This window comes from Varanus komodoensis, unplaced genomic scaffold, assembly GCF_004798865.1.
Source record: "Varanus komodoensis strain SLA01 unplaced genomic scaffold, ASM479886v1 scaffold1, whole genome shotgun sequence".
NCBI lineage: Eukaryota > Metazoa > Chordata > Lepidosauria > Squamata > Varanidae > Varanus > Varanus komodoensis.
Window position 1 is genome coordinate 40,749,392 of NW_025335268.1, and position 17,308 is coordinate 40,766,699.

The following is a 17,308-nucleotide window of genomic DNA, read 5'->3' on the forward strand; positions in this document are numbered from 1 at the left end:
CTGGCTGCAGCAGCCTTCCCCTTACTCTTTTCCAGCCCATTCTGAAAGGGCAAAGGAAGGAAACAGGCATTGCTCCTGACTTTTTGCAGTTTGCTTGCCTCCCATCTAATCAGCTGCTTAAAATATGTGTTCAGCATTGTATGTAGTTGGGACTCTGATACCTGTCATGTGTAGTTAGCCTAGGGATGTACAGATGTTGTAAAATCCATTCTCTCCATGCTTTGTGCATTATCGGGCATTGCCTGCTCATTGATAGATTGTTTTTAGGGATGTACAAGATTTTCATTTCTGTTTACAAAAGCAATGGACCCTTGTGCATTTTTAGAGTTTTTTTAGAGATTGCAAATCCATGCAATGCAAATTACTCAGGTAAAGTTAGTATCCTACAGAATCTGAATGTCAAATTTCTAGAACTGCAAACTCATTTGAATCTGAATCTATTAAGGATTTATTTAGCTTGGTCTTCTCATTCTAATAAAATAGAGATGGAGGAATCTCAAGGTCAAAGTGTTTTGGCTGGTGTCATGCCATGGCAACCTCAAGTACCAAGTTGCGTCTGCAACCTGCATTTGAATGAGTTCTGATATGTAAACTTGGCAAGTGTGGGTTTAGCCATGGGTTAAACAACCCTAGAACAGACCATAGGCTATCATGCATACCCAGGGAGTGTGCGTTAGACAACACAACATCCCTTGAGTTTGGTTTGCATAATCAAAATGGTGGCTGGATGTGCCCCACATGTGGCAGCCTCACTGTGGGTTAAACAACCCATGGTGAGCTATTCTGTCATGTGAACAGCTCAAAGACACTTTGGTGTTTGATCCCGATTTCATATTCCTAACATGAAGGCTACGGCTATCTTCTGAAGTTGTTTGCAAGGGCCCAGGTCTCCTCTGTTTCTCTAGTTTTCTCTCAATAAGTTAATCAGCTTACTCTTTCACAGTTCAAACACACAAGAAAGTGCTCAGGAGATGTCCCCAAGCAACTAGCTGTATATCTAAAAGTACTCAAAGTGTTCCCAATGAGGTTAACTGAAACATTTCTTCTGGTTAAAGTAGTGACAAAATGTTTGGTTTTAACTTCATATTTCTTTTCATTATTGTTCAAAGCTGTCATGTCTAACCTTAGGCATCAAATATAATACTTGCCATCCTGTTTAGAAAATTTGCACTTGTCATATTTAATTAACAAATCTTATGAATTTGCTTATGACTTATGTTGTGTATCCCTGCAACAAAAAGCATCATTTCAGGACCAGTTTCACATTGTCAGGGATCTAGACCTAAGGGCAAATTAGAAATGCATGAACTTGCCATTTTTAATTAGGGCCACTTGCTTGTCAACAGAAAGTGATAAGAATTTGGAGGTTAGTGTGTTGCATCTCCAATGCCTAAAGCCTTTGATGTTCTGTCCCACAAAGCAAATTTTCATGCTTTTGGAATTCATTCAGAACTTCAAAAGATCTCACCAGTTGACCATTCACACTTTTGCCCGGAGCATTAAAATGTGACATATAAATATGTTTTTTCTGCATTTGAATGATAGAGATGAGATAAGACACTTTACTTGAAATAGAAATAATAAAAATAAGCACTAAGTAAACCACCATCTGCACACCCTATAGAATCATAATAATGGCAAAGAAAGCCTGCTCAATTGAATACTGATGCTGTTTTGAAAGATTTTCAAGCAGACTTTCCACTCAATCATTGCAGCAGCTGATACTGTTAACATGGATTTTCAGAAAATACAGCTGTTACCCAGTAAGCTGTGTACAACATGTACATGGTGAGTGATGTGCTTGCATTGTGGTACATACTCCTTTTACAGAAGGAATTCTACTAATTTTTAAATCTTGCTTTGTTTTTCCTTAACATTTCTGAGATGTTTTGACGAAGCAAAGAGCATTTCAGTCACCTTAAATTTCACCTTAAGTGTAATTTGGTGGCAGCCTGAAGGTGCATGGGTTTCTGCTCCACCTATATGCTTCATGACTTTGTTGAAACTCTTTCAGTTTCTCCTACACTTCCTCAGAAGTTTTTCAAGGGAGAAACTGCTAAGTTGGCAATGCCCATGCTGGTACCTTCCACATGTGTTAGCATGGAATGTTCCATCATCGCCAGCTAAGTTTTCAAATGTGTTTCATAACAGAAGGAGAGCACTGCATGGTGTTTCCCTGATCCCTTAAAATTGAATGTAATTATATAGCATCACATGCTGAAAGCATATCACATTGATGTAATCTCCAGTAGCTTCTTGGAAGAATGTGCTTATTTGTGTTGTCCTTTAAAGGCATAGCCACTATAATCATATTAGTTAAGCTCCCATCAACTTTAGAAGATTTCTGAAAACTCAGAAATTTCTTCTGGTGTCCTGATTTAACAGGGTTCAGAAGTGGGTGGGAGTATTTGGTACACTAATGAAATATTCTTTTTCGTCAAACAAAGAATGCCTTTGGCAGGAGAGTGGTGAGGTTAATCTGTGAAAAGAGCACAGTCACAATGAAGGGTCTGTAGGAAACGGAGCATGGAAATATTGTAAGCCGCCCCGAGGCTTCGGCGAATGGGGCGGCATAAAAATGTTTTAATAAATAAATAAAAAATAAATAAATATGCAACAATTAGGCCTGGTTCAAACTTTCATGTTGTCTGTGAGGAGCTTGCCAGGAGGACAGGTGGGTCAAATGCAAGGGCACTTGCCATTGGTGATGGTGGACCCTTCTTGTGGGTGCAGGGGGAGTGGTACAATTAGCTTGCTTCCCTCTTTGCTGCCTGAATCATCTGTTTAATGAGGATGGCCCTGGCAACAGTCACGTAGTCTGAAGGGAAAGATAGTCTGATGGTCTGCTTCATTTCTTCTCCTGCTTGAATGAGAAAATGAAGAGTCTTTTCACCATGCAAGCGACAGTTCCATGTTACTATTAACACACCACCAGCAACCATTCCAACAGGCTGCAATAGAGGAAGATGAGATAGGAAGCAAGACGACCGTACCAGCCCTGCAGAAAGACTGCTTGCTTTCGTCTCCTTCCTCCCCACTCCTTACTCCATTTGTGTCATGCCTATTTAGATTGTAAGTCTGTAGACAGTCTTGTTTTGTGGATTGTATGTAAGCCACTCTATGTGTCCTTTTGACCAAGGAGTAAAATAAAAATGCTCTGAATAAAGAAACAATCTTTGCCAGCTAATGAAGTTTCCATTCAGTCAAACCCATTGGATATAAAAAGAAACATGCATCTCTAGTATAGGTTTGGTGAGCTCTTACCAATGTCATACTAGATACAGAGGCTACGTTATGGTGGATTGTGTACATTACTTAACAGTATTTGTGATTTTGATTTCAATTATTCCAGTTTAACAAGGGTGCAAGAATGTTAAAAACCCATCAAATATTGGCAAAAACCTGCAGTACATGGACTTCTAATGCCTGGAAAGAAAACCCTTACTGGTCTCGGTTGGAACTACATAGTGTGTAAGTTTTCTAGGGTATGTATCCAGGACAGAGTTCTGTTTAAAACAGTGACTGACAGGCTTACCTTCATTTTGGTTATTTAATTAACACTGAGCCATGGAGCACCGTAGGTCGCAGGTTGTATCATGCAGCTCCAGTGAGAGTGAGTTAAATTTTGAGACTAATCATAGGCCAAGTCCACACCTCTCTGCAGAGTGTTCTTGGTGTGTATTTATTCCAGCACCTGCTGCTGCCAAAGCTCCCCTTTCTTCTTGCTGAACCAGCATGGATGCTGAGGATGGAAACTTCAAGCAGCAGCCTTGCAACAGTGGGTACCAAGAACTGTGGGAAATGTCTTTTCCAAGTGTCTTTGTCTACTTATTAGGACTTTTCTATCTCTGGAGAAGCTACCTCAGGGTCTAGGATGATGTTCCAGCAGTGTTTAAAGGCCTAATCTAGTTTCAGGAGAGGGAATGGGTATTTGAAGGGAAAATCAAAGGTTAGAGGTCTGGTGGAGGTCGAAAAAGAAAACCTTGTTTTCCAAATCAGGAGCATGATGAAGCCTGGGGTTAGACATGTATTAGAATTTCAGTTTTGCTTGCAAGTTTGTCCTGTTTGAAGTCCTGAACGTGACCGCATGGCTTCACCCAAAACATTCATACATTTCCAAACAAGTGCTCGTGTTCAATTTGTGCTATGTCCTTCTTTGGACAAATTTTCCCTATAGACTGAATCAGCCCTGCTTTGGTCTATGGAAGAAAGTTGCACAAATAAAAAAAAAACCTGCAGATTTTCTATTTGAGCACTGCTTGATTTGCATAATTTTCCTGTCTTCACAAAGGGAGCAGTGATTGTGAATGGGAACTGAGCACAAGATAAGCAACAAAATGGTGTTCAGAGAATTTGAACTATCTCGAACATCACTTTTTTGCCCATCCTTAACCTTGAACTTGGACCAGGACAAAGCATAAAACAGTCTGTTAGCTCTGATCAAACAGAATCCAAAATTTCTCATTTTAATTATATAAACATACAGTTTTAGCTTAGTCTGGTGCAGCTAAGCTTGACTAACACTAATTCTGACCTTCAGTTCCTGATCCCAACAAGTGGAAGATTTGTAAGGAAAAAGTAAAAGATACTTAAAGAGAGCAATATTTCTAGGCTGCTTTAATATCACATAAAAATTAAATTGTTCTCTAATAGCAAGAAATTAAAGGATACAGTTAAAAAGCTGCATTTAATTACTCCTAGGATTTGGGCAACACTGAAAAGAGTGATAATTCTGCTGACTCCAGGAGTAATATCATCATATGGACCTACTTAGTGAATTATTTAACAGAGATTGCATTAATATTTTAGGAATGCTCACTTCCAGCAGTCTACCAAATGAAATAGGAAATTATTTTCTCTCCATGTAAACTGTGCTATTTAAATTGGTTTATCTTGCATTCTGCGAGCTGATATAAGTTGGTGCAGCAATATGTAACTAAATGATCCCGGTTTCAATATTGCCTGTTAGTGGCTGTTGTGGTCATTATCTTCATCCAAGAAATAAATTCTTAACCCATAATTCAAGTTGGTATAATCTATGAATGTATAAAAGGCAATATCTTTTGGGCAATGCAAGCCAGTGAGGCTGCCTGTAATCCTAAAGCTCAGAGTATTATGGGCTGTCTGAGGAGGGTGGAAGGAGCACAGAGGTAAAGGTTGCCTCCACGCTTCTGTCCTGCAAAATATGCAGGCAACTAGATTTGGCCTTTTAAATGTTTTGACTTGGAGGGTGAGGAGGGGAGGGTGAGGTGCTGCCAGGATAATGCATACGGTGGCAGAGGCAGTCTCCATTCCTCCTCTCCCCAACCCCTACCTGCCCCAAGTCCACTTTCCAAGGTTCTTGTGACCTCAAGTCCACAGCTGCTGCAAGGGTGGAGGGAGGACAGTCCAAGTTCAGAGTTCCAGTTCCAACCTCAAGCACTTTTCTTGGTTTCCAAAGAATCCTATGGCCATCTAGCCTCTGTCTAGACAAAGTCATGTAATGTGACACCTGTAATTTAATACCACTACTTTAATAAGGTGTGCAGGTTCAGTTGCAGACTGAAGTCAGACTGAAGTTTAATCCAGCAACATCCATTCAATAACAAATTGTAGAAAAATTTAATGGGGTTCTTATCTTTTTATACTTTATTGTTGGAGTGATCACCTTTTAATTTTGAAAATACTGGTAGCTTAAACTGTGTAATATGAATAGTATTGTTTTCCCATCTCCAAAAGCATTTTAATGGTGAGGAGAAAATGTCCTTTATATGAAGTGTGCCTTGAACGTTCCCTGTCTGTATGGAGTCTCTCACAGAATCTAACATCCTGCATCTAATCCCTCACAGTTTTCTGGTGAGAGGCACTGTATTTAAATTGATTGACACTGAATATAAAATAAATTGAATTTAAATTAATTTAAATTTATAATGATTCTTACAATTTAAATTATAAGAATTGTTTCTAAATATGCCTCTATTTGCATAAATGGAGACTTGCAAAATTTGCAATTCTATGTCCAACTTTTGGGTGATGTATTTCTTCTTTTTTGAAAATGTTCACCCTATGTGTGCCTAAAGCAAAGTACCAGACATCCAAATTGTGCTACGTGACAACCACCATGAAAGATAATAGAAATGTTGCTATACTACATGAAGATGTTCATTCAAACCAGCTGAAGGTTGTGGTCTTTAATCACTAAGGCCTTTGCTTTTTAACAGTGATATCTTGTCAACACTCTCAGCTAGGGTCTTGAGCCCAATGAGTTGATTTGTTTTGATTACTCCCATTTTCTGGCTACATTTATTCACTTATCTGTAATAACACAGCCTCCAGGAGCAGCAAGCCTCACAAGCAGTAAGTGGTCTGGGATGCTAATTTGATTTTTAAAAGATCACAAAAGATAACAAAGACAAATCCACTCATGATGCAAATCTCCACTGTGGGGTTTTCCACCCATAATGTTCCTTACAGCTACTGCATTTTATTAAATGAACCTACAACCTGGTCTGGTATCGGGGTCAGGCTGGTGGGTGGGCTTGCGTGACAGCAGGTTGCAGGGTGGCTTTGGCAGCCAGATGCAGCAGCGAGAGGCCCTCTGTCAGCCCACTGGGACTCTGTCACCAGCCCTTCTGACAATGAGCACAATCCCTTCCTCATAATGAGGAATAAACTATAGAAAGGAACATAATAAAAGGCTGGCAAAAGCAACTTCCTAAGTATGAAGACCTGGAGTGAGGAAGTGGCAGATTGGAAGGGGTATTTAGCCCTTAACCTACCGAGGCTGTATGCCCAACCATAAGCTGGGCAGGTATGGCAGGGAATGTCTTCCACCCACTTGCTTCTTTGCCCCAACTTCCCATCCCAAAGCTGCAGTCAGATTTTGTTACTTGAATTTACACAGGACAGGCTGCAAGTGTAAACATAATAGGGGTAAGTCCCACTGAGCATCAAACACTTCCGAATAAACATATGTAACATATTTAGAAATCAGTAGTATGCCTGTATAATTAGGATTTAAGGAAAAACACTGAAGATGCTTCAGCCTTGGCAAGAGTTTCTGCCCACCTCCAGCTAACCACAACACCTAATGGCAGAAGTGACAGCCATTCTGCTAGTTCCTGCTATGCAAGAGTGTGTGAGCTTGGAAAAGGGGACGGAGGTTAAAGGGAGTTCCTGTCCTGCTTGCATCCTGCAGGCATGAGCCAAGGAAGAGACGGATGCTGCAGAAGCTCCAAAACAGCTCCAGACTCTCCAGCTCTCCCTCCCTCCCTCCCCTCTGTCTGCTCTGACTGCACACCTATGGTGGAGTGGAGTACTGAACTGTTATTTTTAAACTTCTGTTGCTGTGTGCTATTGAAAGTGCACATGCTGTCAGCTGAATCAAAGAAAGGAAGAGAACAGAGGCAGCCGTTTCCACTTCTGACATAATCGAAACTACAAAGAGCAGGTGGCCCAGACTTGTCTCACTCAATGACACAATTACTTTCACGTGACTTGCCATCTCCTGCCACTTCTATCACAACTGGCACAAAATTCCTCTTAGTTTGGTGTGTGATCGCTTTTTAAACATGCTGGATACTGAGCCATATTCATTAGGTGCCTCAGTGAAAACGTTTGCATTGAGAAGAAATACCGCCACAGAAGGGACTCTAGTGTAGTTCTCCTTTTGTTCACAGCCTCTCCCAATATGGTGAGATGTTCTCTATTTCTAGTTAAATTATGCCTGAATTTACCTGTTTGCATTTCATTTAGGATATACAACAATTAGGCAAATTAGCACCTTCCTAATAGAAGGACTCATTTCTTCCTCTTTGACCATGTGGATGCTCAGCAATGTCTAGTTTGGTTAGTATCTGCTGCCTTTCTCAGCTGTCATGTGCTGTTATTTAGAAATAAAAACGACTGGAAATCCCAAGGACTGAATGGCAGGTCTGCAGCCTGCAAAGCATCTGTGTTACACACCTCCCTTGCAGGACAACACTCTTGTACAAATGATCCCACTGGTCTGGAGGTGTTTGGATTTTTCCAGTCACCAGCAAAGGCATGCCAGTAGCATCAGACATTGATTGTTGCTGTTCTCTGCCTTGTACACAGGTGACTTTGACACTGCTGACAGATGCAGGAAGGCTCAGAGGGCAGGTAGTTTGGATGCTGAGAAAAGGGAGAGGGGAGAACAGAGGGGAGCCTAACAAATGGGTGAACTTGTTCTATTTTGCCTGAGCCTTTTTCTTGTGAATTCAGCCAGTTGCTTCATTTCAGCATCAGGAGAATGCCTTCTAAAGCTTAGAGAAGTAGAATACTGAGGTAACAAATACTCAGAAAGTTCTAGAAGGAGTCCTCAGGGAGCTTGACTGAGGTAATTACTAACACTTAGGCAGGCAGTGATTACTGTTGGGTTAAGTGCTAGTCAATGTGGAACACAGAGATGTAATAGATTAATAAAGAATGTTGAGGACACAAGCTGTCTGGCGAATGCTGGGAATTGTAGGGCTTTATCTGTCTAAATATGCATAAAATTGCACCTTTAATCTGTCAAAGAGAGAAGGAATTACTTTGATTTTAGTGTGTTGTTTTCTGTCCTTAATGCCATATAAGAATTGCTAGTTTGCTAAGTCTGCAATGACTCAGGGTGGATACAAAAGCTTTTCTGCTCTTCCTCACATCTTCCAGCCACTGAGGAATTAGCCAGTACCAAGAGAAACTACAGCCCTGGCTGGGATTTTCTTGTTTTGACACTGATTAATTGAAGGCACACCTTCTTTTCCTTATATCATCTCAGCCAGTTTCTGCCTGAGTGCACAAGGGAGAGGAGAGCACTGGGGCAGATAAGTGAGTGCCAGGTTTCATCATTCTTTGGAGAAGAGTAGTGAGGCAGGATGTTTCTGAACTTACAAAAACTGTAGAAAAAGTTGGGCGCTGTGTGTGGGATGGAATACTGCATCCAAGTTTAATACCAAAGGACTTGAAATGTCACACACTCACACACACCCACATACCCACACCAGTTTTATATCCAACCCTAAGGTTAGTGATAGACCAGACTTCAGGTTTGTGAGATGTAGTTTAGAGTGGTAAGATCCACCAGTCAGAGCCAGCACAAAATTGTGGTTGGGTGGTGGAGCCATGCAAATAGCCTAAATAACGCATTCTTTAAGAACGTGGCTCTTAGCAGCTGCAGTATCTTAACATTTGAGAGCTTAACTGAACATGGAAAACTCTTAACCCAACATTAAACTGAAGAGGCCTTTGGCTAATTGAATATAAAAGTATAACTACATCTAAGGTATTAGAGATCAGGGATTCTGACTAGCTGTTCAAAGGGGTTGGAAAGGCTGTTTGTTGTCACTGTTAAGCAAGGTAAACTTAGGAACCTTTGCAAATCTACTGCAAATAATCTACCAGTAGATCCGGATCTATGATCTACCAGTAGATCCTGACCTTCTGCTGTTTTCTGTCATCTCACTTGTAGATGACAGTCAACAGCAACATAGGACTGCTTGTATTATAATACAAAAAATAGTAATTCAAGGTAATGCTACCTAGTATTCAAGATTTGAGTCCATGGAAAAATTCCAAAAGTATTTAGCAATACACCAGGTTTATTTAAAGGATGTGTGTGCGTGTATGTGTGTTTAAATAGTTAGAACTCAATGACATGTGGGGGTTAATGAAACCCATAATGGGAAAGAAGAGGAAATTGGAATGCCAAATACTGAAGAAATCTCTTTAACAGTAATAGCTTTAAGAGGCATTGCTTTAATAAACCATACACATTTCATGAACTTAATGGGCATTACGATGAGGCAATTTGCCAAGAAGGGCATTTAAGCTTTTGAAAACTGTTGGGCATGTTTGAAGAGCTGTGGCAATAGCATTTCCGTATGGAATTGGCTATCAGTGTTGATGAGAGAAAAACATGTATGCCTTGTGGGTCCACATGGTTATCATTAGTCTGCAGCTTTCATGGCTTCGGTGATTTTGAAATCTGCAGAACTAAAATAACTATGAAATTAACTGTTGTCAAGCATGGACCCTGCAGAGTTAACTCTTTGGTAACATCAATGCAACATTATCCATGCGTAAAACATTCAAGCATATAATTGTGATTGTAGAGATATTTTGGGACAAAGCATCCTGAGAATGTTTGCTTAACATGCATATTGCCTGGAATTGACTTTTTAAGTGTAAAGTAATTCATGGAGCAAAAATCCAAACATTAAGCTGATAGGATCTGAGCTAGCAGTGACTGAGCAGGAAAGGGATCTTGCAGTTGAGGTGAGCAGCTTAATGAAAATGCCAACCGACCTGCACAGTTGCTGTGAAGACGACAAATTCCATTTTAGGCATAATTAGGAAGGGAACAGGAAATAAAACTGCCAAAATTATACTCCCTTTATGTAAATATTTGGTGAAACTGCACTTAAAATATTATGTACAGGTTTGGTCACTGCATCTGAAAAAGTGTTGGAAACAGTGTAGAAGGGCAAGAAGGGCAACCAAAATGATGAGGGGTTGAAGCAATTCCCCTACAAGGAATGGTTGTAATAAGTGGGATGGTTCAGTTTAGAAAAATGGTGAGTGAGAGGAGACACTCTAGATGATAATGTTGATGTTTAAAATTATGCATGGTTTGGAGAAAGCAGAGAGGTAGACAATTTTTCTTATTCTCCCATAATACTAGAACCCAATGGGGTCATTCTATGAGGCTGATTGGCAGGAGATTCTGGACAGATAAAAGGAAGGACTTCCTCACACAGCACACATTTAACCTATGGAATTCACTGTGGCAGAAAGTAGTTATGTCCACCAATTTGGGCTGCTTTAAAGGGGGATTGGACAAATTAATGTAGAAAGTGATCAATGGCTATGAGCCTTGTTGGTTATGTGCCATCTCTGTTATCAGAGGGAGAATGGCTGCATAGACCAGTTGCCGAGGAATTTGGGCATATGGAATTTTTTATTCATCCTGCCTGAGGGAACCTGTGGGCAACTGGTTTCCCACATGTCAACAGAGTGCTGGAGTGGATGAACCATTGCTCTGATCCAGCAAGGGTTTTCTTATGTTCTTAAGTTTTTTATTTTCCTCCCCAGAAAGCTACCTAGGCCTGTCTATTGTGTGAAATTTGATAGTTTGGGATATTCTGGAACCAGCTGTGCTGAGAACTAGCTGGGGCAGCCCTGAAGTTGGATTCTTCCATATATTGATATAGTACCATTTAGTTCCACATAGCAAAATTAGGATCCTAGGCTGTTGTTTTTAGCTGCTGGAAATGTGTTAGAATGTGGGTGTTTCAGAAGTGAAGTTTGGCACCAAATTATTTCAATCTTGTTCCAGGACCTGGAGGAGTTTCCAATGTTCCCAGAATCGGACATTCTGTTTGTCTGTTTGTTGTGAAGAGCCCAAACAAATGATTGTAAAGTCATTTCTTCAGGGGTTGATGCAACACCACAATACTCTTACAAAAATGCCTCTTTGTTTTGGGAGTGATTAACAAGCCCAGTAACTGGATTTCACTGGTTGTAGTTTATACATTTTCTTTGACTATTGCATATTCTTACCTCATGTGGCATAGCTAAGGCCTTTCCTTCCTTGAGTTATCTGCAGCTACGTGGAGAAAGCTAATCCAGAACGTCATTTTACAGACACTATCCAATCTACTTGCTCAACTTTTAAGATGAACTATGATAGAAGCAAAGTATGTCAGACAGTCTTACTTGATGAATTGTGATGGCAACAAAAGCACAAAATAACATCATTTATATTGTCAAATCTTCATAAGATGAATAACTTCCCTTTCTTAAACTTCTCCCAAAGGAAAAATAAGTGCTGACTGGATAATAGACAAATAGAGGAAATCCACGTTTTACATAATAAGTCCCATGGTAATCTGCATTTATAACTATCTCCTTCAAAAAGAGAAAGAAGAAAAAGTATTCTTAAGATCTTAACAGACAATCTGTTTACAGCACAACATATGCACAGTAGTTGCTCATTTACAGTTTGGGATCATGTTTTTCTAGCATTCAAAGACACATTACATTGTTGGTAAGAATAGAATGCTTACACCAGTTAGAAAAGTATTTGAAATTCTGTTCTCTCTATGCACTGTTTTCAGGGTTTGGGGGGTACATAAGGAACGGCTCCCGATCCAGCCTTCACATTAGCAGACTGTAACTGGGTTCAAATGACACAATAACCCCCATTTGTGAGAACAGAAGAAAATTCATGCTGGTTCAGACTAGTGGTCCATCTAGCTCAGAATTCCATTCACATGTGGGGGGGGGGGGGGGGGGGGAGGCAAACCAGCTGCCCAAAGGGTCCCTCCCCAGCAACCTGGGTACATAGGCATACTGCTTCTGATTCTGGAGGTCACATGTGGCCATCAAGGATAATGACTGTTAATAGTCCGGTCTGTGAATTTATCCAATTCCATTTTAAAGTCCTGAGATGCTAGTAGCTGGACAGTATATAAAAGCTTTAACTATAAATAAATAAATAATGCTACCCAAGCTGAGGGCCATCACTGCTCTTGTGCCACTAGTGAAGAAGTGTGAAGGACTTTTTCCTTTTCTCTGTCCTCCTCCTACCAATCAGCTTCATGAGATGTCCCTAGACTTGCAATTTCCTAGATTTGTTTTTTTTAAATTGGCATTACATTAGCCACTTTCTGGTCCTCTGGTTGAGAGGCTAATGTTAGGGACATGCTGCATCTCTTAATTAGAAGATCCACATTTTCATACTTGCATTTTTAAAGGACTCTTGCATAGATACCATCTGAACCTGCAGATTGTTTCCCTGCTTGGTTTCTAGCTTCTCATATATTTAAAGCAATGTTGTCTTCAGTGTTGTCTTCAAAATTCTTCTTTCATCCCTTCTTGTTTATTGCGTTTCTCTTGTGTAAGTTTGTATGTCCTTTTTGTTCTCCAATCTTGGATAAGCCTTCTGCTTTCTGAAAGAAGCTCTCTTTTCTTTAATAGCTTCCTTGACACTGCCCATTAACCATACTGCTATTGACCTCTTGAACTTAGAAGTCCCTTTCCTATCCTATGGAATACCTTTTAGCTGAGCTTCTTTTATTATGGCTTTCAGTAACCCTCAAGAGTTCTAGAGAGATTTAAATCTTTTTACTTGCCCTTTCAACTTCCCTTTTAGCAATACGCTAAACTTTGAAAAATCTTTCTTTTGTAAGTCAGTCATGATTGCATAGAATTTTAGATGCCTGTCCTCAGAAATGGGAAAAGTATAGTCCTCCAGATGTTTTCATCAGATGTATTTCCCATCAGCCCATATCAACTAAACTCATGGAGAAGGAAAGTGGGAATTGCAATCCAACAACATCTGACAAGCCAAACATTGCCAAATATGTACTCGGTGGGACTTATATCTGAGTAAACAGGTATGCTATTAATTTGGACTCTTCTACATGCAAAACATTTTGTCTCTGGCATGAAAAGGGGGAGAAGACAAAGTCTGAGGAAGGGTATCATCTGAACTACATTTAAAGCATTTGTTTCTAGGAATGAACATTCATATTGGAGACCCAATTCTATTCACACTAAGAATGCCTTTATCTTTCTTTATCCCATGGTCCTTAGGAGACTATTAAGTCAGCTTGAATCTAGATATTTTGGGATTCCTGGGACTTGAACTCCTCAAATTGAATCCTCTTCTTGGATCAAGGTAGGAAGAGACCCCTGGCTTCTGAAAATATGTGCAGAAACACGTGATAGCTTGAACAGCTACCACAAAGGGAAAATAACACTGGAGTGAAAGTTAGTAAAACTGGCTTAACTGGTTGTCTAAGCTGAAGCTTTACTTCAGCATATTTAGTTCTAACTGACAGTTAAGGATATATAGAGATAAGCTTGCAATTTGTTTTTGAAGGACTTATGGGTCCTGCAATAAAGAGCCCTTTGGAGAAAGCGCTGTGGTCATCTTTCCATCCCTGAATTAGCCTCTCTTCTTGTTTTAGCTTGTGAAGGACACAAGAAATAAACAGCAGGCTTGCCAAAGGTAAGTGCTTGCATTTTTGTATTGTACCAACTTATAAATATAGCATCATGCTGTGAGTAGACGCATTACCTCAGTCAAGGACGATGTGTTTTTCTCATATCAGAAATGCCTGCCATCAAATAATTAAAATTATAATTGCGAGTTGCAACCATGAAAACTAGAAAGCTTATTATATTGTTCTGAGGTTGTATGAAAGAAGCCCTGGGGCTTGTGCGGTGCAGCTCATAGATTTCAGCTTTCTGTGTCCTGCAACTCACAAACAGCATGTGGGCACTGCTCATCCCTCCATCTGCGGAAGTGTGGAATCTTTCATGATATGGGGCCGAGTAACCAGCTGGAGGAAAGCAGTTCATTGTTAACACATGATGAATGAGTCAGACTCAGTTTATCTAATTGAACACCCTGTTCACATTTTGCTTCGCTTGCACAGCTTCCTAAAAACTGGGGAAAATAAACCATGGTGGTCTTATTTAATATATCAGAGAGAGGGACATCTCTGTGTTCTGGGTAAATCAAATATAATTCAATCCTTCTTTTAAAAACATTGTGAATTATTCATTTACTATCCCTGGAAGTCTGTGAATCATGCCAACCTTTTGCCGCTGGACTGCGGTGTACAGGAGGGGGTGTGTGCAAGAGGAGGAAATTCTATGCAGCCTCACTTTCAGGAGTGTTATTCTAGCCCCAAATGATCCTGCCTTCAAACCATCAAATGTTTCCTGACCCTTTGTGACCTAGTAACAAAAGCCCACCTCTTGGGAAAGCAGAACCGTCACTGGAGATATTTTGCATGCATGAATCGCTGAAGATTTCCCCCACAAGGCAACCAGAAGCAAGAAGCTGAGAAATGAGCCTGAGGTTTGTTTATTTAAAGGTGAAGAAAGACAGGAAAGGAGTCTTGCTCAGGCTCCTTTTTGCTACACGCATTCTTCTCCCCAGTCTGCTACCCTCAGCAGGAGCAATATGCTTTCCCTGTGAGCATTCTGGAGGAACATATGAGAGGTGAACAGGGAGCCCGCTTGTGCATTGCCAAGGAAAAGGAAATACATTGTCAGAAAAGAAGGGCAATGATTGCACAGAGCTGCATAAAATTTGCATATGCTAATATAGTTGTACAGATGCAAGTTTAGAAATAGGTATGGTGGTTCATTTGGAAATGCCATTTCAACAGTGGGATGGTCTATGACTGGGTGATTGGCCTGCTCTCTAGGCTCAGCAGATGGGAAACTTCAAGGCCCAGCTCTTCCTTCTGATGTTTTTCATCAAACTGGACTTGCACAGGAGTCAGGGCTGCTTTTCAAATGGGTACAGCTCCAAAGAGAGGGAAAAGAGGACACATGGCCACCCTCACAATGAGGGCAACCTTTCTTTTAGGAGAAAAATGGCATTCTGAGCTCAGCTTGGTCATTATGATGAAGGCAAAGGTCTTTCTCCGATGGGAGCCTGATGCCTTTAACAGCAGTGTGTGTGACAGAAAGATTCCCAGGTTTGCCTTCTTCCTCCCCAATATGGAAACACACCAACAGGGAAAGCACCATCTATTGTCTGTGGAGTTGGTTTGGTACCTAGAGCAGGGAGAACCTAACTTCAAACCACCCCTGACTCCACTGTTAAAAGGCACTATAAGGATACCATTGGATCAGGCCTGGCTCTGGCATTTGACAACCTCTGGCAGTTCCTGGGGACCCAAAATCCCAGCAGGACCCACTGCATGTTGGCACTTGCCCTGCCCTCCCCCGCAGAGTTGGGGAGCCACCAAGGTATTACGTTGCTCTGGGGCATTGTGGGAACTTAAAATGCTGGCTCCAAGCTGCTTGGTTCTCATGGCAACACTGTTGCTGTGGTTGTCATTCACTACCAAACAACCAAATGAAATTACTGATCATGACACACTGGTCAGCGTCATAGCCCTGGGCCTTTCTTCTTGGACTCTGGTAGAGATATAACTGGCAGCAAGACATGAATAATACACCCGCCAGTATTCTCAGAATGCACTGGGAAGCAAGGTACTCTGGGTTGGACCCCGCATAAATCTCCTGCAGATGAGAAGATTCCTTCCATCAGTGAGAGGCTTTGGATCCAGTGGAGTTTTCTGCTCATTGAACGGGAGGAAGATGAGATGATCTTGGCCAATTCCACTTCAGTCCCCAGTACCTCCTGAAAATCGTTGGAAGATTAGAATACCTTCTAGGACTGCACTAATGCTTGCAGATGGAGGTGCAATTGTCAAAATAGACTTCCTCCTGACTTTCCTCCAGCAGTAGTGTTTGAGTAGAACTTCATTTGGAACTTCCAAATCACATCATCTCATGCAGCATGTGAATGACAAGGGCCTGACACTTAATTAGCACAATGAAATCTAAGTATGCTGAGATAAGGACTGCACCTCTGTTGCAGAGCACATGCTTTGGTTCAGTCCCTGCAATCTGGCGGTGGGGTTGGCTGGAAAGGATCCCTGTCTAACACCCTGGAGAGTGTCTGCCATTCAGCATTGACAGCACTGGGTTAGAGGGACCAAAGGTCCAATTTGGTACATTCGGAGCAGAGTCTCAGGAGGCAAGCAGGGGCCGTCAGAATTATTGCTAGTAAATCTTAACTAATGAATGCTAATGGACAGGACATTTTTGCACTTTTTAATGACAGTGTTTAGGTTGTTTCTGTGATTTCTCTATTCCTTATATTAAAATGAAATTTGTCGTGCCTACATGTATAACTTCCTTATTTCCTCCCAGCCTTACAATGTACCAGTAAATGTCCCATTCTGCTAATCATCTGATTTCCCTCCAACCCTGAGGCTTACCACATTTTCTGTGACATCATGATAACAGATGGGAACTGCCTGCACTCAAAGTCTGCAGGCAGATTTTGGGGATGAGGGTGAGCACTGGTTGAACTTGTCTGACTCTTTTTCTTTACAAGCAAATATCATCTGAATTTGTGCTGTTTCTCTTCTATTGGGTAATTGGGGTTATTCTGAAGAAGGAAGTTACATTGCTAACATCTGGAAAAAAGTATCTGGGGCCACTCATGTTTACCTGCTTTAGGGTGCAATCCTATGTGGCTATCCTCTCCAAACTTGAAAGGTTATAAGCATCCAGTGGAGGGCCAGAAAAGCAGGGAGGGTAGCTTGCTTCCATGCGTCATTTGCCTTCAAATGGCCAGCACTGGCCCATCTCAATATCTTTCCCCCCACCCCGGTCACAATTGGGAGGGGCTGAGGTACCACCTTGGTGGGCCACCAAAGGCAGGGCTCACTCCTGTCCACACTGCTTCCTGGAATGGCCCCCGCCTACCCGAGTGGCTGCTCTGACG